This window comes from Corvus brachyrhynchos, unplaced genomic scaffold, assembly GCF_000691975.1.
Source record: "Corvus brachyrhynchos isolate BGI_N302 unplaced genomic scaffold, ASM69197v1 scaffold523, whole genome shotgun sequence".
Lineage (NCBI taxonomy): Eukaryota > Metazoa > Chordata > Aves > Passeriformes > Corvidae > Corvus > Corvus brachyrhynchos.
The window spans coordinates 1,769,669-1,782,933 of NW_008237265.1; the positions used below are offsets into that span (position 1 = coordinate 1,769,669).

At 43.0% G+C, this 13,265-nt stretch overlaps 1 long non-coding RNA gene across 1 annotated transcript in view; it reads right to left on the reverse strand.

Annotated features, from left to right (window-relative positions):
* Positions 1-3,554: 3,554 nt before the first annotated feature.
* LOC108445772 overlaps positions 3,555-13,265 on the reverse strand; it is a 121,137-nt gene continuing 111,426 nt past the window's right edge. Inside the window, exons 11-12 of the long non-coding RNA XR_001860746.1 lie at positions 10,596-13,236; positions 3,555-6,033 (exon numbers count right to left, since the gene is read on the reverse strand). This is a non-coding gene — a long non-coding RNA (uncharacterized LOC108445772). The remainder of the gene's footprint in view (positions 6,034-10,595; positions 13,237-13,265) is intronic.

Here is a 13,265-nt window from a genome sequence, read left to right on the forward strand (position 1 = left end):
CTGAATCCCAGATCGTCACAGACATCTTCCTAGGCTCTTATCTCCCATAGTTTTTGCAATGGAAGTTTATATCTGGATGCCTTCATGGATAACCATCCATGAGTCACATGGATCAGAGCAATGCCAATATAGCTTGAACATGTTTTGTTAATGATTTTGTCATTCAAGGTTAGTGTGCCACTCTTAGCGCTGGGCAGTTTTGGCCACCACGATAAGAAATACCTAAAGCTCTTAGAGAGCATGCAAAGGAGGGACACAAGGATGGTGAAGGATCTGGAGGTGATGCCTTAGGTTTTAGCTTTTATATTTTTCAAATTCTGTACTGCTTAGTGTGTAACTCTGAAGTTTCTTGTAGCCTGTTAACTTCTGCTCTCTCATGCTAGGTATACATAACAAAGTCTCTCTGGACCTGCTCTTCAAGGACACCCAGACCATCCTAGGCCCAGAAAGTATAAACCAAAGAGCCTCTAAGGGGGGAAAGCGGAGGGGAAATTACATCATTAAACTGAAGCTTTAATTGGAGAATTAACCCTGATATGCAAAGGAACCAAACCTTTAAAAGTGTCAAGAACTTGTGACCTCTTGTCCATCTTGGGGTCCATCTGGGTCCCCAGGGTGTACCTTTGAAGGCCTTTCAAATAAATACCTACTTTTATTCCCTTACTCATGTCTAGTCTCTGTTTCTAGGAGGCCTCTTAAGGCATCAGAGGGGCCATATGAGGAGTGGCTGAGGGTACTTGGTCAGTTCAGCTGGAGAAAAGGGGATTGTGGGGGACCTCATTGCAGTCTGCAGCTTCCTCCTGAAGGGCAACTCCGATCTTTGCTCTCTGGGACCAGGGACAGGACCCAGGGAATGGCTGGAGCTGTGTCAGGGAGGGTGAGGCTGGGTATCAGGGAAAGGTTCTTCCCCCAGAGGGTGCTAGGGCACTGAACAGGCTCCCCGGGGAATGGGCTCGGCCCCAAGGCTGCCAGAGCTCCAGGAGTGTTTGGACACCGCTCTCAGGGATGCACAGGGTGGGATTGTTGGGGTGTCTGTGCAGGGCTGGGGGTTGGACTCAGTGATCCTTTTGGGTCCCTCCCAACTCAGGATATTCCACGATTCTCTGTCTACTTTTCACCTCCCAGTAAGAGCACAATGCTGGGACCAGGCCCCTTGTGAGAACCCTTTCCAAGCCCAAGGGAGGGCAGGGCTTTCTGAATTTCCCAACAAGCACCAGCTCTGTCCTTGCAACCACAACTGCCCCTCCTGTTTAGCAAGATGTGGTGTGCCATGTCACACCTGTACCAGCACAGACTGGCACAACAGCTACAGTCTTACTGGGCGTTCAGATCCTCCCCCAGTATAAATACCCCTTTGCAATTTGCCCTTTCAGCACGGCGCCCAGGAACTACTCCTGTGTTCTGTGGTTTTGCCTCTCTGCTGCAGCCACCGAGGAAGAGCCCCAGCAGCTGCACTCCATGGCACCCATACACGGGAGCAAGGCTGGGTGTTTACAGGTGGGGCTGGCAGCACGTCATTAGGATAGTTATTAGGATCATCTGCAAACATCTACCTTTGCTTTTGTGTTTTGCCAAATGAAGTAAAAATTTTTACACTGGATTACTGGTTTCAGAGAATAAGGAGGTTTGCTCATGTTTAAAAACCCAACAAAACTGTAAGAGCCTTGAAAAGGAAGAAGAGGCAGAACACACATCCACGCAGTGGAGATCCAAAGTTCAACAGTGGCTTCAATGTCAGAGAGCTGCTTAATGTCTGCTCTGTGCCTTGTCTCAAAACACCATGCATTTTCTCCAGGGCACAGAAGGGAAACTAATACTGAAGTCCTGGCCTCATGGAAAATCCTACACCCACCATTTTTTACCTGGCCTGTTATAAGCAAATGTACAGGCATCCAGCAAGATGTATTAAGCTTCTGCTCATCGATGAATACTTGCTGGCACACTAAATCCAAGAGAGATGTTTAAGCAGACACACACTATAAAAGTGCATGTCATGAAACACATTTCTCATGTGATGTTATGTGTACTCATGATTAAGCTTTCCTCACACTTGATGTGTGTGTCTGTGCAGTTGCACAACAAACAGCATGAGACCTCAAGAAGTGGTAATGCTGACTTGAGTTTTAAAAAAACTCAGCAGTTTTTCCCTTGTGATTCCAGCAGGCCAAGCTGCTGCTTACATTTGGATAGAAACATTTTCAGTATGCGGTTCTGGGAAATACTCAGTGCCCCTGAGTTGTGCTTTCAAGTTTCTGTTGGAGTGTCATTAGCTGTAATGACAGCCACTGCGAAGGACAGGCCTGGTTATCTGCAGGCTCACACGCTGCCAAGTACAGGCACATGGTTTTGCATTTACCATTGATCCTAGAGAGGAGAACACTATGGATATTTTTGGCCCTTTATTTTAATGGGATTGCCAGAACGACTAGAATCTGAAAACTCACAGCTCATTACCAAGAGCAAAATGCTGACCCAGGCAGAGCCAGAAGATTTGAAAAATACTTCAGAGTTGAGATCTAACAGGCTGCTGTAGAATGTCGACAGCGTTTTCCCTCTGTTAACCCCACTGTCCCAGAGAGAACATTTGCTCTGTAGTTACTGAATGCAAGACTGTGCTCTCCAGCCCGTTGTGCATCCTGGAGAGCAGCACGATGCTTTAGGCTACACACAATGCAAATACTATCCCAGCTTCTCTCATGTTCACACTGCAGCCCTGGGGCTGCAAGAAAGGACCTGCAGTGCTGCATTAAGAGATGCAGAGCCAGAGGAATGGAGAAGATTAAAACCAGCCAGAGTATTGCCTGTTCTTCTGTGGGTGTTTCAGACATGCACCAACTTTTCCTCCTGTACCAACAGCCTTTCCCATCTCTATGAACTCAAGTCAAATAACCTTCCAAACCTTTGGCAAAGGTATGAAGGAAAGGCCCTGTTTCAAGGTGTTGAATGACCTCAAATACCACCTGACTCCAGATAACGTGTGGTACTTTTGGACCAGAGAGGCAATAAAATACCCACTTTTGCTGCTGACTGTACCATGAGTTATTCCATTTGCTTTCACTGTGCATGTCACATCTCTCCCAGCTACAGAGATGAGGGGAAAGGTATCCAGGGAAGGCGGGCTTGCCTTTGTGAAGCACGGCAGACAGAAACACAGGATTACAGCTACCTTCAATTTTCACTCTGGTCTACAGTAACAGGATGCTGTACAATCAAAATAGATACTAATGGTTATACAAAACCAGTCTGATACCTCTGGCCTCAAGGAAACCTTAAGGTTTACAGACTCCTATTTTTGGGTACACTTTGCATGTGGGAGAACAATTTCTATGTCTACAACCAAACCCAGCACCTTGTTGTCATATTCGCTTTCTTCTGCAGATTTTTCTTGTAAGACTCTGAAGTTCATATTCTCAAAATATCTTTAATGACCAAACATTTTTTGTCCATAGTTTTTCAGATGCAATTTGTGCTTTTTAGATAGCAGAGAATTCTTTCAGGAGCACTAAATGTCATGAAATGAGCCTGTTATGAGAAACTGAGGGACTAAATAGATGTCTGGTTTTGATTTTTTAATTCTCATTCTTGATTTCCACTGTTACAGCTTTTCCCTTGCAATATAAAGGTTACCTGCTGAAGAATGTTGTGTGACTTAACCTAGTACTATTTGTAAAACATTGCAAGATTCCTGAGGGAGAGGTAAGGTTAACTAAACCAGTGCATTGCTAGTAAAATTTGTTGCAGTCAAACTTAGATGTCAAGGAAATACAAACTTCCTGAATGCAAGTTTGCAGTATTTTTGGAATCATTTCTCCCAGTAACTTTATCCCACTCAATGAACCAAAAATGAAACAGATTGAGAGCAGGCAAACTTTGAAATAAATAAAACTTCTTTAATTAACTTTTTCATGATAAAGACTTAAAAAAGAGTAATTATTTTGCAGGCGCTTATCAAAAATCTACACTAAAAATCTAAATTTAGAGCTATTAGGGACAGGATAGCGACAATTGTATCTAGACTTACTTTGCTGGTCTCAGAAGTATATGAGGAGTGTATTTTAGCTCTTGTTTCTCTGTGAATTAGGACACTGATGTTATGCTGCCTATCAGGGAAGGCAGTAGGTTGTATAGTTATCTCCTGATTGGGGCAAAATCACTACCCTGAAACCACACAACCTACTACCTCATCCTGTTAGAGCATCACGTGCATCTTCTGAAGGAAACATTTCACCATTTGTAAGTAAATTACCTTATCACTCTCCAGCCCACACATTTCTTAGCCTTAGAAAGGCCATGTGTGACCTCTCAGCCCTTCCCCACAGCCCTACCTGGGAGTCAGACAGAACTGGTGGAGGGACTTCAGAGACAGGAGAACTGCAGTGGCAAACACTGTCCCTCCCAAACTAGCAATATGTAATAAAAAAGTAAGTTAGATCAGCATCCAAAACTGATTAAAGAGACCTCTTACTTAGGGTTCAAGCATTTACCAGTTCCAGGGCAAAACACGACTGACTGGAAGACATCCTCTTTGGGCTTTGTCCAGCTCATCCCTTTGTAGTTTCTCAAACAGCCTACACCAAGTGGATTTAGACAGCTGCTGAATCAAAAGTGCCATTTGATGTTTAACATGAAGACAAATGCCAGAAAACAGTGGAGAAATGGATCAGCTGTTTCCAAGTGGCCACTCCCATGGCAGTCCCAGACAGCTGCGCGTGAGGAAATCCATTGCGGACTGGGTTGTACCTCTGTGTCCTGGCACTCACACCCCACCTGCTCTCAGAAAATGCCAGAAGGAAATGGCTTTTGAGCCTGAATGGGAAATACAGGAATCTAAACACTCCAAGGACATTTGTGTACAAGAACCAAACATGCAGACAGAGCCAGAGAATGGTACAGTTGAAAAATATCTGCGTTGTCTTTCAGAGACATCCAGCGCTGACATCACAGCCACTTCAGGAAAGACAGTAGATTGTATAGTTATCTGACAGGCAGGGCATAGCCCTAAAACTATACAACCTACTACCTCACCCCAAAGGACAGTCACACTCTGATCACAGGAAGCACAGGCTGTATTCCCAGGCAGCTGGATTGCTTGATGACAACCTAGAAGACAAAAAACTTGGGAGACAAATGTTAATAGTCTTGAATTTGAAACAGTTTGCTATATACCAGTCAACATTCTGCTTAATGAGCTCCAGTTTCATGTTTGAAATGTTTAATAGATTTGCAACTTGTGAAGTCACGTCAGTGACAAGATACACAAGGGAAACAGGATACAGCATTCATTTTTAATAACTGCACTTGTGTACTTCCAGCTCCTACATGACTGTACCTTATCAAACCAGTTTGTCACTTCAGGAAAGGCATCACTATGACTTAGAATGGATGCTAACTTAGAGGGATTGTTTAACATGCTTCCAGATACTCCCCCATTATCCTAATGGGGAAGAGCTGAGGTTCTCTAAGTGAATTTCCCAGGTTCCACACAGGTAAACCCCAAAGACTGAGCAATGATTTTGTCAAGACTGTGAGGAATTGTGGCCTACTCAGCAACACTCCTAACTGAGTAGTAACCCAGCCCTGAACTGATGACCAAATTAAACACACGCCACTGTACCAGACAGACCTCGGTTAGGGGGATTGGCAGAAATGCCACTACAGCATTAGCTTCTGTAACCTCAAACTTATACTCGAATTTGAGGGGCTTGTTATTCACTGCCACCTGGTTTGATGAACAGCAACACTTCCCATTCAGGGCAGATCTAAAGAAGTGGGAATAACTGAGATATCAGTCTGTATTCTAATATAAACACTACTTTAATAAATAAGCAAACTTTTAAAACAAACACCCTACCTTAATCAGTGAACTAACCTTTTGCTAGTTAATTAAAGAACACAATAAATGCTGCATCCATCAGCCCCACATGGATCAAGAGAGTTGTTTCACTCGGCAAATCTCACCCTTAGGGCAGCTGGTCACACTGCAGGGGGATGGAAGCCATCTGCCCTGGCTTTCGGCATCACTAATGTGGAGACCTGAAAAGAGAGGAGCAAGACAAAACACATGTCTCAATTGTATTTCACTCCACACTGAAACAATTGTAAGGTGGGTGAGAGCATGTGCAAAAGCAGGGAGCAGCTTCTTTCTCCAGGAGAAACATGAAGAGCATCAGCTTTCCCATTCACCTGTTACTACCACAATTACACCACGGCCCACAGGGACCCCGACTCAAAAGAGACAGGCAAGAGAAAAGTACAGTGAAAAGAGAATAAATTTTTTATTATTTTTATTATTTTTATAACTTGAATGTTAGGAGCATTGCAGAGACAGGCAGAGAGAGGTATCAGGTACTTCACCTTCAAGGAACAAACATTTTTAAACAAAGCAGAGAAGGAAGGGGAATGCAGATATCTGACCAAACTGGATATCAATGTGCTGATCTATAAAGGACAATGTTACGCCATCAACTGAACATCATTTCACTGTAGTGGCCTGAGACCACGTAGAAAGAGGTCATTGGTTGCTGTGAGCTGCACATGGTGCCATTTGCTGGACAAAACAGGACAGGTGCAACTCTGACCATGCTGAGATCACTGCAAGGAAGGAAACACTGTCCAACCCTGAACTGCACCTCTTGGAACCTCAAAGCCCTTGTAGGCCAAACAGGATGATATTCTTTCTAGACCATATCAAAGGAATACCTTGAGAGACTGCAACATCTCATCAATGTAAAAAAAACCCAAAACTGGTACCAGAAGCCACTCTTAACCACTATGAAGAACCCTTTTGGAAAGCTCTCTAGCAGAAAGCCTGATAGTCTTCTCTATGTACTTAAGGGTTTTAAATCTCAGCATTTTCTGTGTACCATCTTTTTGGCACAGTCAATTACTCTCCCAATAATCCTCTGAAAAAACACCCCTACCCTGTACCTCTGTTTTTTAGATAAACTATTTAAAAATAAACAAGTTCTTTATGTGTGAAATCAGAGATCTCAGTATTTTTCCTAAGAGCCAAGAATTTGAAGTGGAGCTAAAATTCTGTGCAGTTCCAGCAGGACTGGGTGTGTTGCACAGTCACCTCTCAGAAAGTGGTTTCTGTGTAAAATAAACCCTGTGCTTATATCAGTAGAACAGCATTACATAATATAATCAGAGAAAAGCTGAGCATTGTGTGACTTCAAAGTGAGACTTTTTGTAAGCATCTACTTTATAGTGGTAGGATAAAAACAATGTAACCTTTCAGAATAGCAACTCTTTATGCTGGATGGTCCAGTGAAAGCAGTTCAAAGAACCAGTCTGGCTCTAAAAGGATGCATTTGCAGTAGTGAAAAGCCCAAACTACCCCACAGATCGAACCAACTCCAGTGAAAGGGAATTTTGGATGAAGAACCTACACTTACAGATGACTTCAGTGACTCTAAGAGACAGAAATATAGATCCAAAGAAAAACAACATTCTGGAGTATGTTCTAGGGATGTACACTGCCTGTCTTTAATATATCTGGAGTTCACTTACACTTTTGGGGGCAATACTAGGTGGGATACTGGAAAATGTTCATCCCTGTCAAAAAAATGGTGAACTTTAATGAACCATTTCTGAAAGATGCTCTTATTTTCTATGAAAATAATATTAGAGATTCTTTTCTCTAGGTGCTGTGCTAATATAATGTTGCCTTAATGCATGTTTTCCCACAAAAGTAGCAGTTTGTTAATTCATAATGATATTGAGATAATTATTTGTAAAGTACCATAAACTCTGTGTAACACTATTTTCTGTAAGATCTGTTATTATGGGTATTAGTAATACTCATTAGCAGACAAAAACGGAAAATAATGTGCTTTATCTAACACCTAAAATTAATTAGTCTTCTGCTCTCACAAGCTGCTCATAAACTTATTTTAATTGACTAGGTCACCAAACAAGGATGAACTTTAAAATACTTAATGGAAGAAAAATGCACGTTCGTTTTCCTTCTATGAAGACGACAGGCACAAGAAATAACTATCTGGCAAGAGTTATGTTTCTAGTTTAACAACTGTTGAATACTAGGAAAAATATGACATTTCCATATTCCAACTCTCACTGCTCACCGAAAAATGTCTTGGAACTGATGTTAATAAGTACCTCAGCAGTCACTTTGCAAAAGGCAGGGGGCCGAGTCTCCTATTTCTGTGATGTTACAGGAGAGCAGACAGTTTTAAAGCAGGGTTGTTACGTAACTAAAAGCCTTACTAATGAACAGACTGGGACAGCACAGAACAAGCATTTTGCAATTTCAAGGTACTTCCCCCCAAAACCTCGTGAGGATTTACAAAGGCTAAGCCTCCCTGGCTGCCAGGAAGAAGGAAATGCCCTGGGTGTGTGCTCTTGGAGTGCACTGTGATTATCAGGGAAGAAGAGGGCTTGAGGCTCTCCAAGGAAGGGACATTCCCCAGCAAGGTCTGGGGTCTGGATGCAGGCCAGACCAATAGTTTCCAATCTCTCTGCATGCAGTGACTGTCTCATGGCTTCCTAAGTGATGCACAGTCCCCACTCTGCTCCTACAGATTCACGATTGAAAACGTCACAAACATTTTTGGGAAGAGCACTGTGGGGGAAATGGCTGAGGATATGCCAGGGTGGACACAGCAGCCAAGGGAAGCCTCCTGACCAAATTCAGCAGGGCCTGGATCAGCAGCAAAACTGCCACACCCTTCTTCTGGGGCAAGGTTGTGCCAAAGCAGTATCATGGCAGGTAACTTTCCTGGAGATTTCAGGTAGAGATTACTTAGAGGAGGGAAGGATTCAGTTTCCTTGGATCTATGGGTGATACATTTCACACAGTGTATTTTAAAATATATTTTTAACTATATATAACCAAAATGACACACTGCCTTCAAATAGCATGCAAACTTCAAGAAGCAAAAAATACTCTACAAACACAGATGTTGTGACTCCCGGGAAATACAACATGTACTCATGATCTCACTCATTACTTAAATACAGTTGCTTCTAAAATGGCAAACAACAGCTCTTTCCCCAGTTGTGAAACTTTCCTGTAATTTAATAATACAGGACAGATTCTGCCAGAACTTCAGGCAGGCACAATGGGGGAAAACTTACAGGACCAGACCTCCATAGCCTCCTCCTCCACTCAGAGGAGATGCACAGGATGTTCTAAGATTCAGTTCAGGAGGGCTCCTCCTCTGCACAAGTGTCTGTCTGTCTCAGCTGCAGAGCATTAGCTGTGCCCAGCAGCTTGCTCACATCTTCACCTGGCCATTAGTGAGGCCAGGCTGTAACTAGGGGAACAAGTTTATTGCTCTGTCCGTTGTGATAAAGCACAAACGGGTAGTGAACTTTGGCCACGACGTTTGCTCATCCATGGTGTTCCCCCGTGCTGGAGCAGTCAGGTGTGCTGTCCTGCTTTGTACAAACCATAGGCACAGTTTTGCAGGAAAGCATTTCCCTCAGATTCATCAGAGAGATTTCTTTTAAGGACAGGAGCAATTCACACACTGTTGAGATCAACAGTACACCCTCACTTGGCCTCAGTGGCTTTGAGGGAGGCCCTGATTATCCAATACAGCACAAATTATGAGTCACAGAAGTTCAAAATGACACTTTTGGATTTGTAGAAGGCTTACACATCAAAAAGAATTTAGGGGCCAATGACTGTTTTCATTATCTGTTAAAATCAGTTATGTAAATTTTGTTCATCCTTTCTTTATTACACAGAACATCCCAGGCAGTGCAACATGGCTCTTTATAATAAATAGTTTTATGTATTCAGTGAAGCCATTGTCATTACTGAACGGTTTGCAAGTATTTGGGAAAAAGGAGCAGCTGTGAAACAAGTCAGAACTCTCTGGCTAAATGTCTACATCAGCTTAAGTAAGTCCATCTCACATACTGCAGCCTGCCTACCAGCCAGACCTGCACAGGAACTTCCTCACCCTTGTGTGGAACCATGTCAAAGTCAAGGAAATTCCTCCATAGAAACGACCTTCCAGAAAAGTTTTACAGTGGTTATCAGAAAATGGAATGTGCTTAGTGACAGCTGCTCTAACTCCCTGACTGGGTGTAGGGAGGTCTGACGAGCAGCAGATCCACAGGCTGGGTGTGCACCAAAGGTGCTCTGCATCACCACAGACATGTTCTATAGGTGTATGTTAGCATTTCACTTCTGCTGTGAAATGCCTGGAATGTTAAACATGCTTCAAAAGGGACTGCATTAGGGACAAGACGGTTTTCCATCAAAAATACACCTCATTTTTCTTGGAGGTGGATCATGTCTTCTGATTACGTGAACTGCAGTACCTACACTGACAAAATAGTTATTTTTCTATTGCATTTATGTCTGTGTTTTGCTTATGTACTGCTCTGAATGCTAGAAAGCCACAAAAGCTGGCATTCCAGGGAATGATGAAACACTCAATGTCTCAAAGCTTCCACAAATACAGAAATTAAACCAGGGCTAAGCACTGGCAGCTCTGTATGTTGCACTTGTGATCTTAAGCAAATAAACATTTAAGGAGATATATTTAAAAAAAAAAAGCTCTGAAAGGCACCACAGAACTGTTCAGTGTATTACAAGCTATTAGTTTTGTAGGACTTACAGATCAATCTCCTGTTTTCCTGGCACAATCTTTCCATCTCCTGACTTCCCAGCCAAGCTGCTGTGCTTGCCCCCACTGTATCCCTGAGCTCTCCATGGCAGAGATGACCACCACCAGATCCTAAAGCCCAGAAATCAGGGCAAGTCCAGAGTCCAGGGGAGGTGAAACCTGTGTGGAAATGGCAAATCCATCAGGTGAGGTACATCTTAGGAAAAACAAATGTTACAGGTACTCTTGCTATCTTATCATGTGTAAAAGCAGAAGTGCAAGGGCTGGATTACCTTGGAGATGGTCCCAGCAAGAGGAGATGAAGCAGTGACAAATTAGGGATCACTTTTTATTAGGAAAAGAGGAAAGAGAATGTGTCAGGTTTATTTTCTCTTGGAACATAGAGACAGTAAAAGGGGCATAGAATGCCTCTCTTACAGTATTTCCTAAACATTCCTCAGTTATCTCCACGCTCCTGGGAGGATTGTATTCATGCAACTCACACAAAAATGAAATGTTAATGACAACCTCCACAAAGATTCACTAGTTTTAGGATGTTGAACAATGGACCTTATATTTGAAAGACCTGAGCTTACCTAACTCAGGTTATCACCTGGATTTGCTTTAACATCTCTGAACACAAAACTGGACTCTTAAACTGAACACCCTCATCTTTGACTTGATATGTGATGTCCAGCTCTCCAAAACTGCACCTTTCCCACTTCCCCTCAAGCCCTGTGAAAATGAAAGCTGGGCACAATCAATGATGCAGAGCACAGTCAGGATCACAGTCTTCCAGTCTCTCCAGCTAAATACTCAGCCATCTCACAAGGAATTGAGTGATATTTTAAATTCTTTTTGGATGGAAAATGCCTTTACTACACAGAGAATCTTAATTTCTGAAGCCATCTGAATTTTAAGTCAACTGGATTTGGCTTTTTAATATGTGCAATTCATACAGTGTCACACCTAACCTACGTGACATCACTGAGAAAGAGCTATTTTTTTCAGTTCCTTATATAAGCTAGGGAAAATTAAATAGAGCCACATCTTCTTTAAAAATGCCTTTCCCAATCTCAATCCACTAATTCCTTTTTGGGAAAACTGGATTTTCACTCTGAAATTGTTTTTCTTTAAAAAGACATGCAATAAACTAGTATGTGCAAGTCCTAACTTAATTAAGCACCAAGAGGGAATATCTGTCAGGGTAAGCCTCAACAAGAAACTAAAATTCATTTTGCAGAATGCAGCCGTGCCAATAATTATAGTTGGTAGAAAAATGGCTTCTGGCCTTTCTCCCATAAGGCTTTCATTTTAAATTTTAGCCCTTAGTGAGATCAAGCAGCTGACAAGTAGGAGTGGGTGAATTAGTGGTCTGGGATCCAGGAGTAGGTCAAAGCTCCGAATAACCTAGTGTCACATGGATTTAGCCTAAAATTCTGTATTTACATCAATGCACCCTTACATTTGCCATCATCACAAACATGATAAAGTTACTTGAGTGCTAATGAAGAAGGAGCTTTATATGATGGCAGACAAGCAAAATCCATCCTTTACAAACTGTTCCATTTGTGATGATCACTTTAGAGCCTGCAGGTTTTGAAATTGTGAATAACATTATATGGAAAACTGGCATGAAATCACTGTTCTGTGTGGTATCTTTGTTTTAAAATATTGTTAGAAGCTTAAAATTAATTTCCATTGCAGAACAATGTTCTGGGGTCTGGGGTTGAGCCAGTGGGCTTGGTTCGACCTGACAGTCAGCCAGCAGAGTCCCGGAAGTCCACATGCATTAACACAGAGAAAGCATTTGTACAGGCATTGCAAACCCAGGCTGCAGTTTGTTTCTGGTTACTTTTGGGGCTCGGGGAGGGTGTGAGGATATAGACCTGATCAGACAAGCCCATTTGCAAGAGCAAGTATTGTTACTGACCCTGTTAGGCATTTTTGTGTCCCTGTCAGGGGACCTCCAGGAATTTGCCGTTAATGACACTGCCAGTTACAGAGTTCCCTGTTTCCTTTTAGTGACTGTTTTTCTTTGGTCACCAGCACAGACCCCTGTGCACTATAACAGCTTTGTTATCACCCTGGGATGGGATCCCGTCTCAACTTGTGTTATGATTTCAGAAGCATACACTTGTGCTTTGTCACGATGACTTTGCCTCTGCTCTGACCAGTTATTTTCCATCCAGAGCACTCCAACAACACTGCCAAGAGGCTTACGCACACCCTTACCCAGCCCAGCTTTACACAAGTCTTCAAACAGCAAGGGGGGAACCACTGAAAATTGCCATTTTCACCACAAGGGCCCTTCTGCCCAGCTGTGCCTGTGTGCTGAGGGGGAGAAGGCTTTTGGAGCATGGCACTCGCTGCAACAAGAGAATTCCTCCTGAATTCCAGGCTCGGGGCTTGGGGCTCAGACACACAGCACTGCCTGTGCTCAGCTCCACACAACCTTCTCTTTTCTCAGGTGACCAGGGCTCTCCACAGGTGGATTCTAGTGTAAGTTTTTGTACCTGAGACTAAAGCTTTCACTGGTTAAACATTCATGATGGGGCTGAAGCAGTGGTAGTGAGCGAGCAGATCTTTGCCAGAGCTCCACGGTGTGTTCGACTCTCTGTGTCCATTATTCATGATGCTGTTGCTACAGGCCCTAATTTTACATAAATGGAAGCCACAAGA